Genomic DNA, 24,887 nt, shown 5'->3' on the forward strand with positions numbered 1-24,887 from the left:
AAATAGAGTATAGAGCATAACAAAGCAAAAATGAATGACAAAGTAAATGAAAGTATAAGAAGAATCAAGTCAAGCTTTAATCACTTGGAAACACACCTTAAGAATGAAATCAGTGCAAGATTATATTTAAATAAGGAGAGTTTATTTGAAAAGAATTGATTTTGGTCCTTGACATGCTTATTCGTAATATTTCAATGCATGACTTAACACATAATCTATTTTGCATATGGCATGATGTCTTGAATTATGGGTTCTCAATATTTTGTAATGCTCCATGCTTGAATAAGTTGATTGGAATATGTCTTAACTTTGCTCACAAGTTTTTGCTTCACCCTTGCCTAAAACTAACTTGTGTTCCAATGCTTTAATGTTTGAAATACTACATAAAGTTTTTAAGTAATATTAAGAAGAAATTTCAGTTTTATCATTCACGATTATCTTTGGAAGTTAAATAGATTTACAAAAAGAAGAAGAGAAGGATACTTCTATTTAGGCAAAATGAATTGATCTTGATCTATCTTTCTGCTTGCCTAACTTTGATACATAATGTCCTAATACTTGTTAAAATATCCTCCATCGTGTATCGAAACTCAATATTAAATATAAAGATTCTGAAAGTGCTCTAATGTTATTGAAATATGTGTTTTCAATCATAATGATTTAAGATGAGCTACAATGTGGAAGATACATATCTCAAATTATGACTTTGAAAGCCTCTATTGAAAATCTTTATGAAATTCAGAATCTGATTTTATATAAAAGCTTAAACTCAATATGATTTCTAAATAAAATCTTAATGTAAGAAAAACAGAATTAATTTACTTAAAATCTTGATGCCTTGGTTGATTGCTCCGATACGCATCCGAAACATATCATTATTTATCTTTAGAGTGTACCAATATTGGTCCAAATGATGTGTCTTTCGATGATCTTGATTGCAAACAAAAATCTCTAAATATATGATTTTATTTTGATATTAAAAAGATTTATTGTGCTTCATGTATACATTGCTGAAAAACTGTGATTAAGAAATTGAGTTCTATAAATATATATACCTCAATGATAATCTATATGTTTTTCTCTCCTACATTCTTAAAGACTCCCATCAGAATATATATATAGAGTAAATGATCTTAAAGCTAGAAATATTTCAGCTCACTCAAATGATTCTAAAAGAAAGAAAATGTAAATGCTTTTGAAAGAAACTGAGCTTCAAATGAATCCTTTTCTGATTAATATTTCTATACATTTTTTCTAAGATTAAGAGAAAGCATAACTTGTTCTTGAAAGATTAAAAAGAGTAATTGCCACAAATTTTGAATAATGCTATATTACTCTACATTCTCGATATCATAGAATTTCAGTTTTATTCACGATTATCATTAAAATCTGAAATTCAACAATAGAAAAGAATGATTAAAGAAGAATGCATCTTTTGAGGGGGAGCTTTAGATATTCAGTATCTCATACCTTGATTTTTATGGATTGATTTTGATGAACCTCCTTATATTGCAAGACTTGCTTTAAAGGTTGTCTATAAAGGTTGTCTTATCTCAAACATTGAGTCTTATAAAAATAAGCTGATACTTATAGAAAATATATTTGTTTTGAGATTGACAATTTTATTGAACATTATCTTCAAATTCTAAACTCTTAAATGGAATGATCAATTAAGGGGGAGAAAGAAAATTTCAGAAGGAAAGATCATATGAAACTTAATCGCATAAATCCATAACTAAATGAGAGAGAAATGAAAAGTGATCCTAATACTCTCCAATATGTATCATCTGAAATTTAATCTGAAAATCTTTACGATACATCTTGAGGCTTGTTATTTGGTTAATATATCTTATGCATCAATCATGAACCAAATTGCAATTCAAATAGTTGATCTTAAGAGCCTCTAATTTAATGAAAAAGGGGGAGAATAATGTGTTGAATTTTCTTGAGTATCTCTTAGAAAATCTATTTTGAAATTCACTAATGAGTCATAATTGGCTTGCTCCTTAGAACTTCAATTGTGTGCCAATTCCTATTTTAATGTATCAAAAATTGCATGAATCCATATTTTGGTATTTGTGCCCCAATGCTCTTATTATCATAAAAGAATTTTGAAATCATTAAGAATTAATGATCCAACATGATGATATGTTTTTCAAGTATATAAGTTTTGATCTTGTACTCTGAAAATTAATTAAATTGCTCTCATGTTGATAAAATACTTAATATATTGGGCAAAAGATCTTAAATGAACAAGCTTTCATACTTATTATTGAAGAAAGGTTAGATTTCTATTCGTGCTTTCTTTGAATATCACTCGTGGTACTTCTTGAATTAACTTAAGAAAGATTCCACCTACACTTGATTTGAAAACTATCTTTGGAATCACATTCGATGTGTTCTGCTCTGACATTATCTTAATTGGCTCTGATCTATGCTCATTAATCTTATTCTAATATTATTGCCTTGAGTTATATGATTCATATCCTTGCAATAATTTGACTTGCAAATCAGAGTACAATAAGAAAAAAGAAATATTTGAGTAGTCTTATCTTTGTGCTTAATGTTTCACTATCTTTTTGATGTTGTCAAAAAGGGGGAGAAATATCTAAATATATGTTCATAATGCTTTATGTTTTGAATTGAATACAAACCAGCTTAAATTTAGATATGTTGATTATGTTAAGCTGATTAAATCTAAAGCATTATCATGAAGTATGTTTTAAATATATATGTTTTCTACTTCATGCAACTTAGCTATGCACTACTTCTAGAACACAATATATTTTATATTGCATATACTCCAAGTTTTGTCATCATCAAAAAGGGGGAGACTGATGACCCAAAGATTGATTTAAAGATTGATTTTGATGATCACAAAAACCTTGAAGTATAAATACTAATGTTTGTGTTGCAAGGAGAAATATATTTATTTTGCAAGGAACATAGCAAGTTGGAAGAACACAAGAAGGCCTCCAAAGCTCTCAAGAAAAGTTGGAAGAAAGTTACACTTCATTGGCCCAAGTTTCAAGTTCAAAGGACTCAAGTTGGAAGAGCAAATTCAAAGGAAAATCCAAAAGAATAGTCCTCGAGTCGACTCCTGGATAGTACGAGTCGACTCCAGGGAGTAACAAGGCAGAAACACAGAGAAGCTATTTTGGACCCTGAGAGCCGAGTCGACTCCAATGGTTGGCAGGTCGACTCCAAAAGAAGCGAGAGTCGACTCTCAGAGAAATACAAGGCAAAAAGTCAGAGAGCCAATGTCAGACACTGAGAGCCGAGTCGACTCCCGCAAAGTCCGAGTCGACTCCAAGACAGCGCAACCCCAAAGACAGAAGACGGTATTTTCGTCTCCGAGAGGCGAGTCGACTCCAAGACAGTTCGAGTCAACTCCAAGGCAGCGCGACCCCAAAATACAGAGGATCAGTTTTCGGGCATTGAGAGCCGAGTCGACTCCAAGAAAATCCGAGTCGACTCGAGGAAGAAAATCAGAAAATATGTCCTCTGGATTCCTTGGGATGAGCCGACTCCAAGAGTGCCAGGTCAGCTCTAGACTTTGGGGAGTCGACTCCGGGATAAGTCGAGTCGACTCCCAGTCGAGACAGCACTTTAATTCGAATTTTGAACAGTTGCCGAGCCGTCTCCAGAAAAGCATGAGTCGACTCCTGCAACAGTCGAGTCGACTCCAGATCGCGCGAGTCGACTCCGATCCCAACGGAAACTTTTTCAGGAGTTGCAGACTGTGCACAACGGCTCTATTTTTGTCTCTAACGGCTAGATTTCTGTTTCCACGACATGTAAAGCTATAAAATCAAGAGGAGAGCTAGGGGAGAAGTGATGGAAGTGGGAGAGAACACTTAGAGAAGAGATCTCAAAGAGATTACAAGGGAAATCCTCCATAAGCACAAAAGGGCCATCCAAAGCGAAATAGAGAAAAGAAGAGCATCCAAGTGAATCCCAAAGCTTCCTCTCCATCCGTGTGCTGCCTCGGTGATCCTCTACTTCGTGCCAAATCAGAAGAGGGTCAAGTAAAGAAGAAGCCGAGCTCCTTCATCTTCAAAACTCGTTTGAGGGCTTCTCTTTACTCTATTTGTTTATATTGTTACATTTGCTTGTTTAAGAAGCTTTGATTTGTTTTAACCTTTGTTTTAATATCTTGTAACTTGATTCAATCAAGGAATTGAATCAAGGGGTTAAGGTTTGTTGGTGAGCCAAAGGGAAAACCAACGGTGTTAGGTTGTGGTTGGTGAGCCTTTGGGAAAACCAACTGGGTTGATTGTGAACCCGGAAAACAATCGTTGTAAGGTTGTGGTTGGTGAGCCTGTGGGAAAACCAACTGGGTTTGATTGTGAACCCGAAAAAACAATCGGTTGGTTCTAGTCGGTGAGCCTGTGAAAACCGACCGAGTTCGTTGTTATCTCGCAAAACAACAAGTTGGGTTGTGAGCTTGTAAAACAACCGGCTGTAATCTGTAGGATTATAGTGAAATTCCCAAGAGGTCTTGGGGAGTGGATGTAGGTGCTGGGGTGCACCGAACCACTATATGTTTGTTGTGTTTGTAATGCCTCTTGTCATTGTCTAACTTACTCACTTACTTACTTAGATAAATTGCTTGCTTAACTCTTATCCGCGCATCCTTTAGTTGCAAGCATATTCAATCAAGTCACATTCTATACATCAAACTGTTGCTAAGTTTAAATTTCACTGTGCATCTATACAACTCAGCATAATTAATTGAAAAGTTTTAGAAGTAGTCTAAAAGTTTTAAAAGACCCAATTCACCCCCCCTCTTAGGTTGTATCTACTGGGCAACATTAAGTATTTGAGAAATACTAAAGATCAGTGGCTGGTCTACGGTGATTCTGACTTAAAACTTGAGGGATATACCGATTTAAGTTTTCAGTCAGATCAAGATGATAGCAAGAGCGTGTCGGGATATATCTTCACTCTTAAGGGTGGGGCCATCTGCTGGAAGAGTTCCAAGCAGCATATAGTGGCAGATTCTACATGTGAAGCAGAATACATTGCAGCATCTGATGCAGCCAAGGAAGCCGTATGGTTGCGCAAGTTCATCACCGAGCTGGGAGTGGCACCTTCCATTGATGGTCCAGTTCCTATATTTTGTGATAACACTGGAGCCATAGCTCAGGCAAAGGAACCTAAAGCACATCAGCGGACCAAGCATATTCTGCGACGCTATCACCTGGTTCGAGAGATTATAGAACGAGGTGATATTGATCTTCAGAAGATTGACACAAAAGAAAATCTGGCTGACCCATTTACCAAAGTCCTCGGCATCAAAGAGTTCAACGAACACAAGTCGAAGATTGGTATTAGATACTGTGCCGATTGGCTTTAGGCTATGTGGGAGTTGTTGGGAATTGTATCCTAAATGTCAATCGTCAGCATATTGATGATTGAATTTTGTAAATAAATTGACAAATTAATAAAGTATTATTTGGCATTATTCATCATTTCATCTTCAAATGAACTCTTATATGATGAAGTCCCTAGGACTTATGTTATGATAAAAGAGGATTTATCTTTGAGTCCTTAAACTTGTTCGCGACCAAATGATATGTTGTTACTAGGACGACAACATTATCGAGATTAGATCGTTGTGTGACATATACGTTGGTTGTCCTCTTAACCAAGGAGTGTGGAGACACTGGTATGCCATACAGGTGAAGTGTAGGAGTACATTTCACTGAACGTGACCAATTCCGGAACGCTCTACTGTCGAGAGATGTTCCGAATGGATATGGGTATAAGTTTGGCCCTCTGACCTGAGACCGCAACCTGTGACTAGCAAGCAACTCACTGTACTTTGGTACCGGACTACCTGAATTTCTAATTCAGTGACGGAAGGTCACTGGGTGCAGTCAAGTACTTGCGTAGTCAGTTGTGAATCAAGATGGAATTGACCCCTCCTGAAAACAGGAATAATGTCTTGTGATTAATTTAGCAAAACCTTGGCCAGGATAATCTCAGTGAGGAGTCACGGGATATCTAAAGTTAATCACATAATGGATGTACTAATTATAGGGTTGACAGTGAACTCTAAGTCATCCTGGCATTAGGAGTCAAAGGGATTAAATTATACAGTAACTATAGTTCAGGATTCCAGAATATTTGCTTCGCATATATTCGGCCTATCTGGACGTCGGGTACCATTGCTAGATGGTCACATCGATTAGTGTAGGAAGTCGTTCCTATACTACCGGCTTAGGTTCGAACCTATGAGGTCACACGCATAGAAGATTCCTGATTGATCAAGAAAGCTGATGAATGATTAAGAATCATTCAGGGATAATTTGGTCAATTCGATTGGCAAATTATCTTATAAAATAATTAAAGTAATTATCGAAGGATTAATTAGTAATTAGATTGCTAATGAACTCAATTGGATTGAGTAATTAGACTAAGGATGAGCTAAATTGAATTAGATTCAATTTTGGGCTCAATCAGGGTTTTTGACCTGATTGGATTAGGTCTGAATCAAGAGGACTTAGGTTGACCAAATTAAATTAGATTAAATTTGTGCTTAATTAGAGATTGACCTAATTGGATTAGGTTCAACCCATGGTAATTGGATCATTCTAATTATTAGGATTTAATTAAATTAAATGGGTTTGATCTGAAACTGTTCGGATCTTGAAATCCACTTATCACATATCCATACATGGCGCCATAAATTGATTTTTAATATGATTAAAAATTAATTTAATTTATTTAATGGTGCCATGGGACACTTGGCAACATCAGAGACCTCTTTCATCATTAGATGGGTCGAAATGGAGAGATAAATTCATGAAAAGAATTGGATAAGATCAAATTCTCTCTCTTCATGACATATGTCATCCTTATCTTTATCTCACTTCTAATTAAGGTTGAATTTCAAATTTAATCATCACAAAATCACCACGTGACCCTCTAATCTGTTTGGGGGCATGGGAATTTCGAAATTGAAAGAGGAAAGTGGCAACATGATGAATGGTTTAGATTAGATCAAGCTTCATCATGTAATGGCACATGAACTTGAATTTTGAATTCAAAATTCAAAACCCCACAAAATCCTCCACAAATATGGGATGGTTGGCATGAAGTTAGGTAGGAGAGCAACATTAAAAGGACCTCCATCATCTGGTGGTCGAATTCAAGGAAAAAAGAGAGAAAAAGAAGAAGAAAAAAGGGAAAAGAAAAGAGAGGAACCCTAGTTCATGCATGGAAAAATTCTGCATTCAATCTAGCTGACTTCTTCCTCCTCTAAGTCCATCGCGCCATTAGTGTTAGGGGTCCCTGATAAGAGTCTTTAGATCAGATCTAAGTCCTCTTCAATCCCTTTAAACCTTTCCTCCAAGTTCTTCCAAGAAGGCGGATCAAAAGTTGATAGCGTTTGGAAGATCAAATTTCAGCCTTAAGAAATTCTGCGCAAGCTAGCACTTCCGCAGGATTGGATCTCTTCAGGAACTTCGCGTGGACTTCTCGTAGAGGCCATTCGTGTGCGTGGCTGCGAAGTCGAGGATCAGATCCACAAGCTTCATCCATCATAAAAGGTATTAATCCTACTTTAATCTTTTATTATGGTGTCAAGATCTAGGTCTGATTCCCCGAGGTTTTACCCTCTTTTGGGGCTCCTCACGGAGATATCTCCAGAATCCATTCAATGGATATTCGGAGATTAATCGGAATAGAGTTCTTAAGTTTCAGATCTGATAGTTAATCATGCATGAAAGTTTTAGCATAATTGTTTAAACGATTCCGGCATAATCCTATGTGTTCTTAATGTGCTGATTTCTAGATTTGATCTTGTAAGCATGCATGAATTAAATTGTTTGATTCATTTTTCCGCTTCGTTTTTGAAACTTAAAAAGAACTACATATGGCTTGATCCCCCTTATGAAGGGGTACGTAGGCAACCCGATCAAGTTCAGCCATGGTTTAAAAAAAAAAAAAAAAATCAGCATGCTTAACACCGAAGAACCTAGGATTCACTTTCAATATCAAGTTAATTTGCATTTCTAATTTGATATAGCCTCAATAGTTGTGTTAATCATCAAAATAACATTATCATCCTCAACATAACATCAACACTAGAACAACAGCTTGCCGGCGACCTCCCTCAATCCAAATAATATACCATTATTTCATTATAAAACAAAATCTGGATGTTTATATTCCAAAAGTCATATAGGAAGAAAGATCGACAAATTAAGTATTATTGTAAAACTAGTGGACTAAAACCGGTCCACTTGACCTACCTAGCCATATTTGGGCCACTGCACATGCGGCGCACGTAAGGGCAAACGGGAGGAAGACTCTGACCGGCGTCTTCTTCCTCCTCGATCGTGATGAGATCGAAAGTTCATTATGATCTGGAGACTTGCTAGATAAGGTCAAGAACAACAATTTAAGATCCCCTCCCATCTTCTTCGAGTTCACCCGAGTTTGAGCAACCAATCTTGAGCTCCTTCTTTGACCTTCTCCCTCAATTTGTTGCCGGAAGGAGCTATCAGAACCCTCACTGGACCAAGGTAGGTCTTCCTCTTCTTCTTCTCTCTTCCTTGTGCTTTTTTTTAGCTAAGTTTTGCCTTGTTTTGAGCAAGCAAATCGCTAGAAAATAGTTCAAAATAGGGGTGCCCTATTTTCGGTCTTCTTCTTATGCGATTCTGCCGCCACCGGCTGCCAGGTTTGGCTAGGGCTACAGCCACCTGTGGCTGCCTTCGAGGGTAAGATTAGAACTATGTATCTCTATCTTTTAAAAGCACAAGAAAAGAAAATTTTGTGAACAAAATTTTTTTTAGGGGTGAGAAATGTGAGACTCGCCCGGTCCACTTGACCGGCCTAGCCACTTGGCTTTGGGCCTCACGTGCATAGCACGTGAGAGCAACTGAGAGGAAGACTGTCTGGAGTCTTCTTGCTCCCCGATGGCGATGAGATAGAGAGTTCATCGTGGTCTAGAAATGGGTGGATAAGGCTTGGGATTGGCTATTAACGATCCCCTTTCCTTCTTCAAATTCACCCAACTTTGAGCCATCAATTTCAAGCTCTTTCTCTGACCTCCTCCCTTGTTTCGCCAGAAGGAGCCGCTAAAACTATCACCAAATCGAGGTAAGTACTTTCCTTTCTTCTTCTTCTCTCTCTCTCCTAATGTTGTAGGATGATTGGCCTCGTCTTGGGACGACGACTCGTCCAAAAATTGCCTGAAATAGGGAATATCTGTTTCAGCCCATTTTTCCTCACCATTGGCGCCTAGCGCCCCCATTGGCGCCGAGGTTGGCCGAGCCTGCTTCGCCACCACCTGCCATCTCCGAGGCTGGCCACCACGGCCGCCCTTAGATCGATCGAGGAAGAAAGAAGAGACGAACTCTCCTATCTTGAAGAAGACGATGAAACAGTCTCTCTCTTCTTTCTCTCTCCTCTCTCTTCTCTCCTTTTCCTTTCTTTTGTGGACTTTCTCTCTCTACTCTTCCTAGAGTAGTTTGATCCAGTAACGACTCTTCATGGTGATTTGGAACTGACCCTGGTGAAGGATCCTGATCCCGAGTCGTCAGACGGCATGTCAGCCCCCACCCTGGCCCTTGCCAAACACTATTAGATTTGATCGCCCCAATCATTGTTGAATTATCTGTGTCCTAGTTCGAGTATGATTCGATGAATTTAACTTTGAATTGACCAACCGAAGTGTCGGGTGCTCCCGCTTAGTCAGCTATATAAGGATGTTGAAATTTATATTTTTTATTTATTATGATGAAATTCTAAAAAAATATATAATTTTTGGATATTTGGATCTAAGAAAGATTTTTGCGATTAATTGAATCTGTTAGTTAGATTGCATTCGTAAGGTAAGTAATGTTTCATTTTTCTAAATTTATCATCAATCATTAAATTATTTTATATTCATGACTTTGAGCGGTATTATTCATGATGCATGAGTTTGATGGATAGTATATTATTATGGAATATATTATTTTAGAATATTATGACAATATATGACCTTATTATGGATTTGATTGATTGGTTTGACACTTCATAATTTTGAAACTAAAATATGGAACCTAGAACTCTTTGAATTTCGACATAGCTATATTGAGGATCCGGCCATTGAGGACTAATACATTAGCACGTGATTTATCTTGAAAGTTATGTCCAAGATGATTAGCGACATACTTCCAGCAGACCAGCGGTCCTGAAGGATTTTGTTGTAGGATGATGCTCAAAATCAAACGCAAATAACATTAGAATGACTTGGAGCAGACCAAGATCTGATTATTCAATTGCTCAGGAGCTTATGTCTTCATCATTAAGTAACAAAGATTCAGCTGTGGAGCATAAAATTTTTGTTATTCAGCATGATGCAAGGGCTAAACCATTGAAGAATCATTCCAGGCCCACGAGTTATAAGATTGCACAATGGACGCCATGCTAAGCCATGCCCAGCATGTTCAAGGAGCTGAATAACCAAAAATGGGATTGTGACAGTCCATCAGTTCCTGCTGATGAGTGGCTAACTGGTGATCTCCGGACAAATTCACATGGTGAAATTGAATTGATGTCAACTATCATTTCATGTTCCACAAACAGGTATCTATATAACAATCAAGCCAATATGATAGGATTCAATTTACTTTGACGCTGTAAGAACCCAAAAGATTTCCTACTTAATATCTAACCATCTTTGATATACATAAACCCTCGAGATCTTACTCAGCTGAACCTTCTTTACCCACTAGATTCATGAAACTTGCATTATGTTCATCATTTTCTTACCTGTAATTCAACATCAGTTCAACATTGAACCCTAACTAAAAGACCCTAAACATCTATATTAATCTTCCTAGGCATCCATATGGCAGACCCAAAAAGCTTCCCTGTTTCATTTAAACCACAAAATTTCTCTTTTTTCTTATTCTCTGATGGTGGATGACAAGTGATTATCTTTAATTAAAATGTACAGGTATATCTCTTAGTATGCACATGGATGCTTCCATTAGTCCTGCATCATTACAATGGTAGATAACTTAAAGATGCCTCTTACTTGTATTGTGAAGGCAGGTAATGTATACCACCAAACAACAATCTCAAAATTAGAATTCATTAATGTCTTGCATTGAGATCAAGGAAAAACCAGGAATCTGAAATATGTTATACATGTAAAATCTGCATTACATATCCTTGAATCCATAGAGGTTAAGATTTGAGATAAAGAAGAAATTCAAAGTTGATTCAGAATCTAAATTATATCGTACTAAACCTTTATCTAAAGCATTATGTCAATTATATCATAGGTTTCTCCCATATCATGTGGGAACCATGCCTGATGCTATCTCACTACATCAATCATATCATAGGTTTCTCCCATATCATGTGGTAATCATGCTCCATGCTATCTCTAGTCTCTTCAACAACAATATCGACTGTACAAAGTACCACAAGCAAGCGGTGATGACGTGTACTAAATGACAACATGGTGATCTCCAAAAAGGCACATCATGGAAAAAAAAAAGTAAGAAAAAAATGGTCTCAAAGATAAAACAGATCTGTAGCATCCTTCATGTTTAGCTAGGTTTGGCCCCTTAATGCGCTTCCTTCGAGAATGAGACTGTTTACAAGCCAAGATTAAGGAATTTAAAAGTATCAAAACAAATCACAGTGCCAGCACTTGGGACATGCCTTTTGGAGTGCCCAATCAAAGGACACTTCAAAACCAGCACATTTTATCTCTCAACCATATCATGTGCCAAAAATTGTTGACCTAAAGTGTCGAAATTCTTCTAGTAAAGTGCTATACTTTTTTCCTCGACTAATATACTTATATATAACAAATTCTTAAACAAAAAATACTAATCAGTATATATATATATATATATGTATGTATATATATATATATATATGTATGTATGTATATATATATATATATATGTATGTATGTATATATATATATATATATGTATGTATATATATATATATATATGTATGTATGTATATATATATATATATATGTATGTATGTATATATATATATATATATATATGTATGTATATATATATATATATATGTATGTATATATATATATATATATGTATGTATATATATATATATATATGTATGTATATATATATATATATGTATGTATATATACATATATATATATATAAGTATATTTATTTATATATTTAAATTGAATACAAGAGATCCATGTAATATTTTTAAAAATTGCAGTGCAGTGTCAAAACAAGCAGCTTATCTTACAAGTTTGTCATAACATGCATCCGCATTTTTCTGGACATGTTCAACCAGTGTAGGTGCATTCAACAAAAGATAAATGTAAATTGCAATGACCTCCTCGCTGAGGTAATAAAGTGGACGAGAAACTGATGGCAAACATATGCCACTTTTAAGCATAATTGTAGCACAGTTCGAAGCCCATGAAGCTTCATGAAACATAAAAATCGTTTGTTTGATTGTTTTTCTGTCAGTCAATAAGGTTAACCATTATGACACAAAATGGAACTAATAAAACTATAATTGAGAATAATTAGAGTGACCAACAGACATAATCATTATTTTCTTAGTTTCTTTAAACAGAGAAGAAAATCGACTAGTAATTGATTATAACAAAGCAGTTATTTTGAGATGTGATAACTTTTTTTTTTTTCAATCTTCTTCATGTAAAAGTTGAAGGAATAAAACTGCACTTCAGCTGCCTCTCTTCCCTTCCCCCTCCTCAAACACATGTACATAATTCTTTTAACTCTTCTTTTTTTCCTTATCTTCATCTTCTTTATCTCTTCTTATTTCTGGTGTAACAGTGCCTATCCACAAACCAGCAAAGAAACAAATGATTTTTTTCCAATGAAACATGAATTCTAACTTCTATTAACCCAACCCAGAATAACCTACTTTCCCTCATCCTTTATTACATAATATTCAGTCATATACCGATGTTAAGTGGACAGGTTTGATCTCATCTTTTGTAATAAGCAACATTTCTCCCTAATAATGCTTTCCATCTTTAATTTTTGTTTTGACTTTTTCTCGGTTCTTTTATGTGTAGGCTGAACATAACTGACTTTTCCGCTGATCCAAAATGCTCCACCCTTTATCCTTCTATAGCCCTATATGGGAAGCACTAAGTTAAGGCAGTGCAGAATAAGGCAGTGCAGAACAAGGTATCAGAACTTATTCTTTTTATCCAATTATGATAACTGAAATAAATTCACATCACAAATAAAGAATGAGATTATTCTAAGGTGGAGAAGAGCCTTCCAGAAAACCCAGCACCCCCTCCCTGGACGCCTAAAAAAAAACCCATACTCTACGTGAAAGAACAAGATGAAAGTAAAATAACACGACATTGGGCAGATATGAGGGCAGAAGGTTTCAAAGACTCTTCAAAGTGATAATTACATGCACAAATAATTTGCAAGCTCGTGATTGATGATAGCTGAAATCTTGTATACTAATCATTAAACAACTGAAACTTAATCAGCAAGATCTGTCCTATCAGGCACAACTAAATGACAGAAGACACTATAAAGCATAAATGCATGAACAACTTTGATCAAAAGCCACATTATCGAAGAGTAGATCTGTGATATATTTTACCCTGTATTAGTTAAGGCAACTATGGTTATATGACTAAATAATGTCAAAACTAACAGCTACCCTTTTCACCACATTGGAAAGATTCACATTAGTACCAAGACGTGGGAAGATAACCAACAAAACTCAAAATCTCAATAGTAAGTCAACAAGTGCCATCTGCAAGTATACTCTAACTCAGAATGTCAGGTATTACTTGAGTCTATTCTGTAGCCCATTTAGGCCTCCAAATGCATAGGCTATTTGCTTCTTAATACAGAAAATGAACAATTGTGAAGCATAATCAAGGTTATTGATATCCTGAGTGAAAAAAGAACCAGGGATATCACTAATGGTGAGTATCTTTTTCCCTTTTTTTATCTAATGAGAGATATTCTAAGATTTATAAAGAAATTAAGTAGCAAACCCAAAGGGAAATTGGAGGACTTAAAGTTAGCTGGACTCTCAATGTAAACAAAGGAATGACCAGATAAAAGGTACGTAAAAAGGCTTATACTTCTGTTCTTCTTATCTTTGTCTTCTTTCATCTTTTTACCCTCTTTCATTTTATTTGCTACAATGTTAGGTTTGCAATGGTTAGATTTGTTATGACAAATAAAGCAGTATAAATCAAGTCCAGGTGATTTAGTTCAGCTTCCACACATACCATTTAATATGATCAATTATATCTTTTGAAGAACAAGCAAAAAATTATATTTCAAATAGCAATCAATTATTGCTAATTTCTTCATAAAGTCATTAAACATTATTCTATTATTTCTTAAATAAAGATGGTACACAATCTGATAAATGGACAATCTCACCAAAAGAACATAACAATACAGGAATCAGCTCATGCATATTGGGTCACCCTTGGTGCTGCTTTCCGTTTCTTGCCATAACAAATAACATAATTTTGTTTAATCACATACCACAAATAAAGAGTCCACACCTAGCAAAAGAATAAAGGGTCTGTAACAACATGTAATGCTAAATTTGATAAAGATAAGCATTAGTGTTAGCATTCGTATTGGCATCTACCTAACATGTAATCATGGATCTAGTAGTGAGGATAAAGAATACAACCTGACAAAGTGTATATGCCAAATTAGTGCAGGAAAGTATGATTGGGGTTTGATGAGGGTTTAGGAGAATAGAAGCTATAGATATCAGTTGCTAAAAGTTTAAACTGGATCAGAATTTGATTACCACTTTTAGACTATGAAAGTTGGGAGCCAATGAAAAATTCAAAAGAGATGAGAATCCATGTAAGGCTTGTGAATCTAACAGAACTGCATTAGGTTGTCATGGAAGTTCTTATGAAAAAAGAAAATACTAAGCAAGACAATGGATTTGGAATTGGAGGCTTACGATCCGAATTCAATTTGAGAATTTATATAAGAAAATAAAGCTATTGGGCATATCGAAGAAAAGATGTTAGACCAAGTAGAAATAAGGAGGATGAGCACAAATTGGAACAATGACAACATACGGATGCCCTTGAATCATCACCCAGTCAAAAAGAGTTATCATTTTCTAAAATGGATCAACAAAATCCAAGGAGCTAATTTTTTACTAGTGATACAAAAAAAAAAAAAATTTACTAAGGACCACATATTATATAAGCAAGTACAAGATTCTCTGTAGCTTTATTGACACAAAATACAGAGGGGAGAATGTTTCTTCATGGACACAAAAGAAGCTTACTAAAGAAAGAAAGAAATGAGAAAATTGAGAAACTTCAAAAAATTAAAATCTCGCAGAAAGAAACTAAAATTCAATCCTAATGATTTCAGAACTTCCTCAATGCAGGTGATCCTAGGAGGATACTATATACTGAATCATTCAAGCTAAAACTCTAAAACCAACCATACAGATTAACCTACAACTTTCCCTAAACAATAATTGAAACTATGATGGCCACTTGGCTGAAAAAAAAAATGATAGCCTCAAAAATCAACCTAGTTTAAAAAGGAAGACAGCACCCCGCCACCCCACCCTCCAACAAAAAAAGGACACTCTCCACTAACACAAAGATCAAATCTTCCTTCAAGAATTCTCAGTTCACCAAGAAATACTAATTTAAGTAGCACTGCATTTTTCCATCAGACTTAATTGGTGTAAAAAATCTTACCTTGAGTAGAAAAACTAATTTGATTCATGAAACTTCAAGATGATGGATAAAATGGTTTTTGTGAATCGACATTCTCACGTTCTTGCTTCTCTTTGTTATCTTGCATTTGTAGAAGCTTTTTCCATTTTTCTCCCTATTTATCTCTTTCTTATCTTGGATAATATTAATCAGCTTTTTGTGACCTTATCTAATTCAGCTTTTCTTTGTTTATCTCTTTTCTCTGTTCTCTTTTCAAACCCACCACAAATAAATAAATCAACATCCATTGCTAGCTATTGCAAATTAAGGAGCATGACCAAGGTTTTCCATACCAGTGTGTAGCGCCCTGTACCAAGCATACCGGACCACACTAGTGCTGAACCAACACTCAGTACAAGGAGCTTACCGGGTCTCAATATGCCAAACTGACCTCCATGCTAGGCATAATGACACTGTACTAGCATAATACTAGTATGGGGTTTGATACCTAAATGGCGAACTTTGATTAAAACTGTTAATTATTGCAGCCAAGGTGCACTAAATCTGTAACTATAAAATATAGTGCATCAAGAATATAACATCACCCAATTTATGTCCTTTGTAATGAATTCCCATCATGAATAGAAGAATCCAAATTTTTTTTAATGCACACTGAGATGGCAACCACTTGACAAATTAGACTATTAGGCATCAAAACCTTCATATTTGATATGCTAGACAACATTGATTTTTGGATATTGCACAATATCTTTCACTTCAACTTTGCCTCAATCATTATTGAGAATAAAAATATATCTTTTTCTCTTTTTTTTGAGTAAAACCGGCAATTTAACGTAAGTACATCCTGCCAAGTCAAGAGAAAGTAAAAAGTACAAGGGTTGGGATATGCCCCCGGCCGATGTCCACAAAAACTCCCCGGAGTGTCGGGCAATGAAAGAGGCGACCCAGTCCGCAGCACTGTTCTACTCTCTGAGCACATGTGATATCTAAACCTCCCTGAACTCCTGGACCAGTTTGCAACACTCTCGGATGAGAGGATGGCCATACCGTACCTATCCACTCTCCGAATCCAATCAATCACGATCGATGAGTCACCCTCAAGGTATACACACTCTGCGGCCAACACCTTCATAACATAAGAGATCCTCTCCCATGCTGCCCGAAACTCTGTCCCAAGTGCTGTGAGACCAGGTGTGTGTCGACCTCCAGCTGCAATCAGTCTGCCGAGATGATCTCGGATGACAAAACCAACACCTCCAGACACTCCATCCGCCGACATACTACCATCGAAGTTCACTTTAAGATGGCTAGGGGGTGGGGGCACCCAAGAAACAAGAGCAAATTTGGGCACTAAAACAGCGGATAGGATACCCCAGATGCCCGCGGTCAACCCAGAAGAGAACGAAATGGTAGCAGAAATGACCTCCCCTGCCTGACGCATAGCCTTGTCCACCACCAACCACGCAGGCGACCTCCTGCCCTCAAACAGACTGGCATTCCTGTCCAACCATATGTGGTAGGCCAGGTATGCCCGCCGAATCCCGACCTCACGAGAACTAGGGCACCTCGCGGATACCCTCAGCAGATGAATTAGATCCTGTGCAGACTCCACCGGGTGAGGCAACAACCCTGGGGACCTACTCCATATTGCCCTTGGGACACCTCAAGAGGACATGATCAATCGTCTCCTTTGTATCCGCACACACCTCACAACACTGAGTGATCCACACACCACGCCAAGCTAACAGACTCCTGGTCGGAAGACAACCCCACGCCACCTTTCAGATGAAGAGGGCGACCCATGGGTGTATCCGCATCCTTCAGATCCAACCTCTCTCAATCTGCCAAGCCGGCTCCCTACTAATCAAGGCCTGAAGATCCCTGGCTTGCACCCGTGACCGCCTTGTAGGCACCCAAACAAGCCTGTCTGGCTCCTCCTGGGCAGGGATTGGTGTCGCCAGGACCAACTCCGCTAACTCCCTCCCAAAAGCCTCCCAAATCAGACCCTCTCTCCAATAGCCCCCACCGTGATCCAACAGATCGCTGACCCTGTGTCCAGCTAGCCTCTTCGTGTCCACCGTGGTCGGCAGCCGACTAATCGGTAACTCAGTGACCCAGCTATCCTCCAAGACATCAATCGACCGCTCATCACCAACAGCCCATCTAATCTCTAGAAGCACCAGTGCGACTCTGGCACACATCTCCCTCCAAACCGGTGATCGATGACGACCGTCATGAGTGCCAGGTAGTAGACTGCCATACTTGGCCCTCATCAAGGAAGACCACATACTGTCAGGCTTCAGCACAAATCTGGCAGTATGTCAGGCCGCTAGGGCCTCCCGTCTCGACATCAAAAACTGGACCCCCAAACCTCCATGCATAGTCGGTGAACAAACAACCTCCCAATCCAGCAAATGTATACCCCCACCCCCCGCCACTACCCCTCCCCCATAGAAAATTCCTGAACAGCTGCTCAAGAATCCTAAGAGTTGCCACTGGAATGAAGGAGTTAGAAAGCAGATAGACATGAATAGAGGTGAGCACAGACCACACTATCTTTACCCCAACCAGGATTCATCATTCTTCATAGGCACTTCTTCCTTATTCATACAACCCATCGAGAAACGCCTCCAAACAAATTTATACAACCATGGACCTATATAATGTATGTCGACTGACTTCGATGATGGTACACTACAAGGAATGCTTGTAGTTAGGGATCTCTGAATTGAACCAAACCAGCCAATTTGCGGCGTACCAACCCGAACTAGCACAACATCGGGTCATAGTAAAGGGCCTAAACCAAGTGAAACCATCCGATTCTGCTCAGTTTGGAGTAGCTCAGGGTGGTTCATGTCCCTTTCCCTTCTTTCCTTCTTTTCTTCCTTTCTTTTTCTGCTACCTTCCTTTCTTGATTTCCTTTTTCTTCTTTTTTTCTCCTTCTTCCTTCTTTCTTTCTTCACCATTCATTTCATTCTGTCCTTTTTCTCCTCCTCCTTTTTTACTTCCTTTCTTTCTTTCCTTTTCTTCTTCTTTCCTTCCTTTCTTTCTTTTTCTTCTTGTTTCCTCCCATTTGGTCTTTCTAATTTAGCTCTAGTTGGAAAATGGGCCACAAAATGAATTTGCTGCAAGTTGGGGAATAGATTGGTTTGATCTGAAAATCAATAAGAAATCTGTTATTGAACAATAGAAATTTGATTCAGGTTAGAGGACAAGTAATAGAATGAAGAGGGAAAAGGAAAGAATAAGAGAGGAAGCAAGAAGATAGGAAGAAGAGAGAAGAAAGGAGGCCGAAAGGAGGCCACATGCAGCCTTTCTTTCAAATATCAATTTCTAAATAGAAAATCCATCCCACGCCTATCACATCTATCGCAGATCTCTAATGCCCATTAGTAGGGATACCAAGTCTCCTTCCTTTCTTAATTAGAAGTCAAAACAAATTCCCAAAGATAGCCAGCTAATATCAATCCTAATCTAGCTTATTCAGCCAGCAATTACCTTCCTAGTTGCTTCCTTTTCTGACTCCACAGTCAATCTAGAGACCTCTCAAACCTGGACACCTAAAGTCTCCTAAAAAGACCCTAATTTATAGATTTAGTAAAAAGAAAAACTAAACAAGATAACTTTTACTGCAAATAAATGAGAGGTTTAACTGCATTGTTCAAAGAGACAGCAAGGGCCTAACTGAACCAGTTCTTTTCAGCTTTGGGCTAAACCATTTTTCCTTTTCTTCTTCTTGTTGTTTATTTCCTTGTTTTCCTTCTTCCCTTCCTTTTTTTCTTTAGTTTTTTTCTTCTTTCATTCCTTCCTTTCTTTCCTTTCTTTCTTTTCTTTCTTTTTATTCTTTTTTCTTCATTTCTCTCCATTTCCTCTTCCTTCCTTTATTTCCTTTCCTTGTTTTCTTTCTTTCTTTCTTTCCTTCCCTTGTTCTTTCCTTCCTTTCTTTTCTTTCGTTCTTTACTTCCTTTCTTCCTTTTCTTTCCTTCTTTACTTCCTTTCTTCCTTTACTTTCCTTCATTCCTTTGTCTTCTACTTTCCCAAATGGGGTTTAAAGGTTTAATTGACTATTTAAAAAGTACATTACAGTACTTTTAAACATCCATAAACCTCAAAATAGTCCTGAAAAATAAACATTAAAAAAAAATTAAAAAAATCCAAAAAATGCTATACCGCTACCAAACCTATATGCATTTGCATATCAAGTGTCAGTACAATATTATACGTTATCATACTATATAGGTTAACTACTAGCATGATACCTGGTAGCAACGTCATGGACCCTGCCTGTAGTTATCAGTCTTCAAGATATCCAACCATGGCTTCATGATCTTTATAAGGCACTATTCACCAACACGTACTTGTATGCATGAGGATATTCTAACATGATAAGCTTTGGCTTGTTGAGGCGTCAGCATGCAACACCATATCTTTGAATAGTTTATTCACCGCCTCTCATGGTTGTGCTCATTCTCATTTTCCCAACATTGTTCCACATGTTTTCCACTGTTAGCAACATTTGAAGCATTTTAGAAGTCAGACACCATTGATGTTGCATCTAGAGCAATCCACGTTTTTATTGTCCCTTTGTAGAGAGATCACAACAACAATCATGTCTTTGTTCTGTAGTTGGATGGACTGTATAAATCAAATAAAAAGTTATGAGAAATAAAATTAAGATCTAATTTATACTTACAATCTAGTTCAAGGATCTCCATGATATTAGCTTTGACATGGAATTGTTATGAGTAGAAATCCTCTTAGTTCAAGGTCTAATCTTTGTTTTTCTGTTATTCATTTCAATTAACAAAGAGAACCTCGAAATGCTACCTGAAATTCATGCCTTAAGAAAAGAAAAACTGCACCCTTTTCATTTTCTAGCTTCTCCTTGTTCTTTTTCTTATATTTTATAGCTTTCAAATTATTTTGCTTCATCCATTTCTATAGAAAACTGAAATAGGAAGAAGTGTAACAAAGCAGACCATGTGATGGAAATTAGAAATTAGAAAAAGCACATTTTGAAAAGAAAATTAGGAGAAATAATATGTTTGGCAAGAGAAAAGAAATTGTGGATGATGGATAGTAAATCTGCATCATTTACATACATATGACAATTAGGCTATTTATGTTTATAGATCTAAATATCAACCAATCAAAAATTATCAAGTCCTAATAGCAAAGAAAAGCATACTTGACATCTTTTTAACTAAAAAAAAAAAGGATTATTACTTAATAGCTGTAAGCATGCAATAAAGTATTTAATGTCATCATCCAAGCATAACAACTACAATTGACTCAAGCACAATTACATTTAGAGAATGGATTTCCTGTTCCATAGGTGGCTTCAGATATTGCCGATTCCTCAAAAAGATATCATATAATACTTTAATCCTGACTTCAGAAGAGACTTAAAGATGTTTAGTAGTAGCACTTACTAATATTGAAGTCAAATTTCAAACAGTGTTCCCACTCCCTCCCCTCCCATTGCTTATGCCACTTTGAACTAAAGCACCTTTGTCATCCCTTTCATCAACTATTTGCTCCCATGCCCATTGCAGAGCCTCAATTATAAGCTTAGATTATTAAAACCACATACATTAAAACTTAAAAATTGATAGCTTTACAACCAATTCAGAAAAAGTGAAGCTCAGCCAGATTACATTAAGACCTGATGTTTCATTTCAGCTTCCAAACTTGTCACAAGATCAAAATAAGAGGCAGAATCAAAAATAGCACAACCGAAGGAGACATTGACAACAAAATAATCTTTCATCCTTTGCACAAGGAAAAAAAAAAAGTAATAACAAGCCCAAAGTCATGGGCGCTGTTCTTTATTAAAATTGTGTCATGACAAGTAAGGTCTCCATCAATTAGAATATCCTCTAATAAATTCATCAGCTATGTACAGAACACAATGTTAAAACTACATATGACTGCCAGTGAGAAATGCAGCAATGCAAAATGTGGAGAAAAATAATTAGAAAGAACAGAAGAAAGAAATGCTGTGCTTGCTTTTCTTTTGTAGTACAGATCATGAGAGTCTCCTGCAAACGCTAAACACCACCACAGATGTAAAACTCCTCGCCATGGGACTACCCATTGATTGATTTCCTTCTTCTTCTTCTAGCAATGATACTAATGAAGACATAGAAGAAGCCCAAGAAGCGCCAAGCTCAAGCAAAAGAAACTGATTGAAAATTTAAAGACGGGGAGGGAGAAGAATTTCCGTACGAAAATCAATCTGCAGAGGATGAATTCAAAGAAGAACAATCCGGACGACCTCAGGAAGAAGTATAGAAGTAGACCCGGACACCTGATCCGCTGCTGCTCTCGTCGTCATCCTCAACTACTGGTGCTGCCGCCTTTGCTGCCGCTCTTCTTGACCAAGTTAGGGTGGTAGTACTGGAGGTACCACCGGACAAAGCGCTTGAGCCCGGTGCGGAGGTCTGTGGTGGGGTGGTAGCCGAGCTCGCGCCGTGCGAGGGTGATGTTGGCGTGGGTGAACTGCACGTCCCCGTTGCGGGGCATCTTGACAACCTTGCGGACAGCCTTGACGCCGAGGAGTTTTTCGAGGATGGAGACGAGGTCGGCGACGGGGACGGGGGAGGTGTTGCCGAGGTTGTAGACGCGGAGCGGAGCGGGCCCGCGCTTCTTGCCGCCCCTGCCAGTGCTCTTCCCCGCGGTGTTGAGGGCGGCGACGCAGCCGCGGACGATGTCGTCGATGTAGGTGAAGTCGCGGAAGACGGTGGCGTGGCCGGGGCCCTCGAAGATGGAGATGGGCTTGCCGCGGAGGATGTCGCGGGCGAAGAAGAAGTAGGCCATGTCAGGGCGGCCCCAGGGGCCATAGACGGTGAAGAAGCGGAGGCCGGTGATGGAGAGGCCGTAGATGTGGTTGTAGACGTGGGCGATCTCCTCTCCGGCCTTCTTGGTGGCGGCATACAGGGAGGCGGGGCGGTCGGTGCGGTCGGACTCGGAGAAGGGGACCTTGGAGTTGAGGCCGTAGACGGAGGAGGAGGAGGCCCAGACAATGGCGGGTTGGGGGTCGGCGGACTTGGCGGCCTCGAGGAGAGAGACGAGGCCGGCAACGTTGGAGTGGACGTAGGAGGCCGGGTTGATCATGGCGTAGCGGACGCCGGCCTGGGCGGCCAGGTGCATGACGTGGGTGAAGAGGACGACGTCGAACAGCTTGCGGAGGAGGAGGGCGTCGTTGACGTCGCCCTCGACGACGAAGACCCCCGCGCGCTTGAGGAGGGCCTGCCGGGCGCGCTTGAGGGAGGGGTCGTAGTAGTCGTTGAAGCAGTCAAGGCCGAGGACACCGTCACCGCGCTTCTTGAGGGCGGCGGAGACGTGGGTGCCGACGAAGCCAGCGGCGCCGGTGACGAGGACAGAGAGGCCGCCGGGCTGGCGGCGGATGCGGGCGGAGGAGCGTACGCGTTTCTCCCAGTCGGGGCCGCCCCAGGAGGCGGTGCGGAGGGAGCGGCGGTGCTCGCCACCGCCGCCGCCGCCGAGGATGGAGGAAGATGGAGAGCCGGAATCAGCGGCATCGGAAGGGGCGCGCGGGGAGAGGAGGAAGAGGACAGCGAAGAGAGCGATGGCGAAGAAGGCCCAAATGGCGAACTTGGAGAGGGGGAAATAGTGGTGCCACCGGAGGAGGAGGAGGCGGGCGGTGGAGGGGTGGTGGTGGAAATGGTGGTGGTGGGGCTTATCCATCTTGAACTTGCCCGGGCTGGAGGGGGCGACGTCCATCATCTAATAACAAATAGTTTTTAGGATTTCTGCTTTCAACTAAAATTTGTAGTTCCAATAAGAAGAAAAGAAATTGGGCAAGAATCGAATCCTTGCTTGCCACCACCCCTCTCCCTTTCTTTTTTGCTTCGGCCCTCCCCTCCCTCCACAGAAGAAGCAACGACTCTTATTTGATCTACCCTCTTCCCTCCAAGAAGAAAGAAAACGAGGATCAGATGTGGAATAGGAGAGAGATTGTTCTTCGCTGTTCTTTGAGGAGAAAGGGGGGAAAGGTAAGGGAAGAGGGACTCTCTCTCTCTCTCTATCTATCTAATAACTTTAGAGTGCGGCAATCCAATCCTTTCGCTCTTCCTCTCTCTCGAATCACTGTTAATTATAGTTTCTGCGGAATGGGTGGTTTGTATTCGAACTGGCAAACAGGAGAAAAGCAAAGAAGGGGAAAAAAGATTTGAAATGGGTCAAAGTTTGGACTCGAGAAAAACTCGGCTGAAGCGAACCTGAAGAGTAGAGGGGAGTTTGGGGAGTGTAAATGATCAACCAACCACACGGTCAATGGATGGCCCTAAATATCTTCCCGTCTTCTTCCTACTGGATTTCTGTTTCAGAAATGAAAAAAGAGAGAGGGGATGGAGCCTTCAGTTGGGATTTGCCATCCAGATTCTGTTGGGGCTACGAACTGAAAATAACAAATTCTCAAATTATCCGAATCCAAATCAAATTATAGGATTAGAAGGAGGTTTCGTTTGAGAGGGTAGTTGGCCCAAATTTTAGTTATCAGCTGAACAAGTTGCTCACACATTCCGGTTTCTGACTACAGTTTGCATGTTCGGGTGATCCATCCTAAACCTCTCCACATACCAACTGTTAGAATATTGAGCATTATGGGAGTTAAGTTTTTAAGCCAAATTAAATGTAGGACCCACATGTTTAATTGAATAGGTCCAACAGGAAACGTATTCTACTCTTTGAGTAGAATAATGTGATATATTCACATGCTCAAATTCGTTAAGTAGTGAATTAGATAATTGGCTTCAAAGTATCAAATTGGTAATGGATTATTGATGGAAAAATATGGATCCTACATTGGGAGAATATATTTCAGTAAATGGTTTATATAGTGGCAGATTTCAGTTTTTAAAACCGTCAATTGTCAACAGTTGTGTCTGTTCAAAGAATTTATTAACTTCCTATAACTGCCATTCGGTTGTAATATATAATTATCCTTCACTCCAGAAATCTGCATCTCTCTAGAAATCTGCAGGATCATTTTTTGAAGTTGCAAACAGATTTTCTGATTTGCTCTCTCTCTCTCTCTGCACTTGTTTCTTTATTCCTTCCAGCCCATTCCCCTAATTGAGTACTAAGCATTGAGTTTCAAACAAGGCTTGAAGATTGTAGTGCTTCATCTTCAAGAGGTTTCATACCGTTTTATCCTGGGAGACAAACG

General features: G+C 38.8%; 1 pseudogene across 4 annotated transcripts; it reads right to left on the reverse strand.

Moving 5' to 3' along the window:
• Positions 1–12,165: 12,165 nt before the first annotated feature.
• On the reverse strand, positions 12,166–24,229 carry LOC103700226 (UDP-glucuronate 4-epimerase 3 pseudogene; annotated as a pseudogene). Of its 4 annotated transcripts, none has more exons than XR_015987878.2 (3): positions 21,926–24,229; positions 19,957–20,332; positions 12,166–14,536 (listed from the first exon to the last, which is right to left on the reverse strand). The product of XR_015987878.2 is annotated as a UDP-glucuronate 4-epimerase 3 pseudogene, transcript variant X3 (transcript). The 4 variants fall into 4 exon arrangements; XR_015987880.2 differs by lacking the exon at positions 12,166–14,536 and adding an exon at positions 18,584–18,851; XR_015987877.2 differs by lacking the exon at positions 12,166–14,536 and adding an exon at positions 19,502–19,816.
• Positions 24,230–24,887: the final 658 nt, after the last annotated feature.

The sequence above is a fragment of the Phoenix dactylifera genome, chromosome 6 (genome assembly GCF_051530095.1).
Source record: "Phoenix dactylifera cultivar Ajwa chromosome 6, Ajwa_hap1_PhDact_Kaust_v1.1, whole genome shotgun sequence".
Taxonomy (NCBI): domain Eukaryota; kingdom Viridiplantae; phylum Streptophyta; class Magnoliopsida; order Arecales; family Arecaceae; genus Phoenix; species Phoenix dactylifera.